The sequence below is a fragment of the Solanum pennellii genome, chromosome 12, assembly GCF_001406875.1.
Source record: "Solanum pennellii chromosome 12, SPENNV200".
Classification (NCBI taxonomy): domain Eukaryota; kingdom Viridiplantae; phylum Streptophyta; class Magnoliopsida; order Solanales; family Solanaceae; genus Solanum; species Solanum pennellii.
The window spans coordinates 53,564,764-53,569,022 of NC_028648.1; the positions used below are offsets into that span (position 1 = coordinate 53,564,764).

The 4,259-nt window shown below is 36.2% G+C and overlaps 1 pseudogene; it reads left to right on the top strand.

The window, feature by feature from the left end:
• Positions 1 to 253: 253 nt before the first annotated feature.
• Positions 254 to 4,259, top strand: part of LOC107006358 — a 17,873-nt pseudogene continuing 13,867 nt past the window's right edge.

Genomic DNA, 4,259 nt, shown 5'->3' on the forward strand with positions numbered 1-4,259 from the left:
TTGAAAAATACATAGGGGAGAATGTTATCCAACTATTTAGGGATACAATTTTTGGACCCTTTTTAGATATTACTAAATGTAATTTTCAGGGCCAAATCACTAAGTGCTTGTTGCTGTCAGAGTTGGAACAAAGCAACCTAATGTGTTGCATATTAGACATTCAAACGGGTGTGTCCTATAATTTGGTATAGATGAATTTGCAATATTAACTGGACTTAAAGTCAGAGGCAATACCAATGATTTCAAATACCCAGAATCAACTAATTGTATGCTTTTTCAAAAGTATTTTCCTGGTGCAGTCAATAGTGTTACTAAGTATCAATTAGTTCAACGGTTTAAGATGGGTAATTGGGAGAACGATCAAGATGCACTCCAAATGTCTATACTGTTCTTTATTCATACATTCGTATTGGCTACTCTTGATAATACAACTATATCCATTGTGGATTTTCTAATGGTTGAAGATGGTAGATATCAAGATTATCCTTGGGGTCAGCTATCATTTTCAAAACTAATTGGTTCACTTAGACAGGATTTTGATGTTAGCAAAAAGTTGTATCGATTGTATGGAATGCCGTATGCATTTGACGTTTGGATATACGAATGTGCATCCCAGTTAAATTCTGAAATAGCTGTGAAAGAACGAAATGTCATCCCAAGAATGTGCAATTGGAGAGTTGTGTCTGATAAGGCAAAGTTTGAAATGCTTATGTCTACCATTTTCCAAGAGGTAAAATTGAATTAATTTTTACTATTAGAATAAACTATTTTATGTTTGTCTATGTAATATCATTATTTATGTATTGTGATACATTGTGAACCGTTATTGCATTAACAGTTAAATTATCTTATGTGTTGTGATACATTCAGAATGCATGTTTAAACATTGTCCCAACAGCAGAGGAAATTGAAGATTTTGACCTTGCTCAAGCTGAAGATGCTCCTTCTTCTTCATTACCCTTAGTACAACCAAATGAGGAAGATGATTTTAATAATTTTTCCACCAAACCTCCCGAACAGTTATTGAGGAGATCTTCTAGAGTGTCTGATACATCTCCTCTACCACCGTCAAAAAGAAAAAAAAGTGGTTATACAAAAAAAGAAAGTGTCAGAACCGAACCAGCCTGATCAATCAAATGTGTCTCCGACATCGGATGATGATGTACACGTTTCTATGTCAAATCTGCCTCCCAATTCCACTGCTGATGATGTACATGGTTCTATCCCAGACGTGTCTCCGAAATCGGCTGCTGATGTACATAGTTTTGTTCCAGACGTTTCTCCGAACCCGGCTGCTGATGAACATGGTTCTGCAGATTCTCAGAAAGTCAACTATGTAATTCCATATATTGAAGAGTTGAAAGGACATTTGAAAACTTACGTAAGTAAATTATTTTGATATTTTTAGTCAAGTATATTTTATTTTTATCTTAAATGTATCTACAATTTATAGGTTGACAAGAAATTTGAGGAACTGATTATATTGATAAAAGAAAATCACTCTCAGTTGATGCAATCTCTAGGCAAGGAAAACATCAATTTTGAGGCTAATACAAGCACATTTCAGTCTGACAAACAAATATCTCCGCAAATACCAATTGATCTTTCTGATATGGGTGGTGTAGCTGAGGATGGTGTTGGTTTCTCTGGTAAAAATGGTGAACATCAAATCATCGACGATGCAGGGGATGTCGAGGATGGTGTTGGTGTTTCTGTAAACGAGGGTGAACAACAAGTCAATGATACTCCAAAGGTAATGTTTATGATACATTGGACACTTTCTTTTTCATTTAGTTGATATCATGTATAATGCACATATAGTCAATGTTATGTATAATGTGAGTATAATCACTGTTACGTATTGATACACTCAAACTTACTTCTTAAATAAGAAGTAAAGCGGTCGTGTCAAGTAAATAACCCAACTAGTGAGGTTGGGATCGTTCCCACGAGGAAAATAGTTTAGACTTAACTTCAATCTATTATTACTATTGTTCAGTCAATTACTTCCTTGGAAAGCAAAAATGATAATAAGGGGGGTTTCTATTCCTAAATAAATGAAAATAACTAGCGAAATAAAAGGAGACAACTAACAACTTCGAATGTTGGAGTTTAATCAATTAATCAAAGTAAATAGGGTTTACATGTTCCCCACAGGTTCATAACTTGATAAGTCTAACTATAACAATTCTTTCCTAGTATCTTGCATGCAAAGTGATAAGTTATGTATTTCTAAATCCTTGGTCCGGCATCTAGAAAATTTCACTCCGCACCTTGGTCCGGATACGTGTGTTGCTATCCTAACCCTTATCTTTACCTCATATTAAGCATCGTATTCGATATTTGACTAAGTTATTACCTCGTACCAATCAATACTAGCCTATTAGATAGTATACACTAAATCTATGTTAATAATTCTTTTCCTATTATCTACCTCCTTGGTCCGGCAAGTAGCATTAAGGCGAGTTCTAACGTTGGCCATCCGTTAAAAAGACTTCTAAGTGAAAGAATTATCAATACATGCAAGACACTATTCTAGAATTGTTATTTTAGTTAGGTTTTACCTCATTATTTGCCTATGGTTCCCACAACCCTAGTTATGGAGTTTAGTTACCCATAGTCATAATCACAATATTCAAATATATGGTATAAGAATTCATGTACTTACTTCAATGAGAAAGAGTAAAATCCGAAAGTTCGCTTGATTAATCAACAAAAATCACCAACAATCAATTACAAGAATCTCAAAATAATCAAGAATCTCACAGAAGGTCTAAAAAATAATCAAGAGTCTATCAATAATCAAGGGCCTAATCAAATAATCCAGAGTCTAACAATGATCAAGAGCCTAAACTAATAATCCAGAGTCTAACCTCAAAAACGAGGTTTTTCGAACTATTTATAGAAAATAAAAACCTAATTAAACAAGGACTCTATTTGCTGGAAATCTGTCAAAACGCGGCTGGATCGACGGACATCGCGACGGATCATCGTGGTCACGACGGACCGTCATGGACTCCGTCGTCCCATACTTGATGAAATTTCTTCTGCTGCTCTCTTCATTACCCTCGACGGCAGGTATGACGGACCGTCACAGGCACTACGGTCCGTCGAGGGTCTCCGTTCCAAAACACTTGAACTCTTGGAATATGGGTACTGAGACTACTTCTCTGAACTTCATGACGAACCTGCAGGACGGACCGTCATGGACACGACGGTCTGTCACGCTTTCCGTAACCCCACACTTGATCAGACTTCCCCATCTTCCTTCAGCAGCTGCACTACGCTGCCACCTACGGACCGTCACAAGCTCCGTAGGTGGTCTCTTCTGCATTTCTTCGCTCAAAAACCTCCGCATTCATCTTTGGACAGATTTCCTGCAAATAAGGAGAAACTTATATAAAAATTAGCACCAAAAGGCTTTTGGACAGACAGAACTTAAGGAAAAAGTATTAATAATGCCGTGAAACCACGGTATATCAACATCCTCAACTTAAATTCATTGTTTGTCCTCAAGCGACGCACTATGACTCAATACACAATCTTTGTACAATAGTATCCATGTTTTATCCTATGCAATCATTTGGGCATCAATCCCGATTAATCTCATCATATTTATGCATGATATCACTATTAGGCTTGAATTATGTGGAATCAGACCATGACATAGACTCACCATGCACTAACACCTATCCTCTTCAATTTATCACCGAGGTGCTAATATTTCCGGTATTGCAACTAGTGTCCTAACTTCAAAACAAAATCCTCATTTTTCACACAATGATTTCAGTTTGAGTATGAGGATTACTTTTTAACACTCACTCTCAAAACAAATTCACACTCATTCATACCTATTGCCATAAGCTTGCCCTTATTTTCACTGCTTTAAGTTCGCTATACAACCCTTAGGATCACGATAGGACTTTCTTAGCTTGTAACATAGGCTCAGGGTCAGGTAGGGTATATTTTGATATACTTTAGTGACTTTTTTCCCTCCTTGACATATCGGCTAAACATACTATTTTCTATCATTTTATTTTGCCCAGTTTTCCATATTCTTTCACCTTGCTATTTTCCCTTTTTTCTTCATTTATGTAAGTGACTCTCTTCTTTTCTTGCTTGTATTTCTTGTATTTTTTTTTTACTTTTCTTTCAACTAATTCTTGAGTGACTTTACTTTTGTTCTTTCTCTCTCTTTATTCTTTCAACCCCACTTTCCAGAGCATTCCTCATAATAGCCACCCTCAACTCATGGCTTT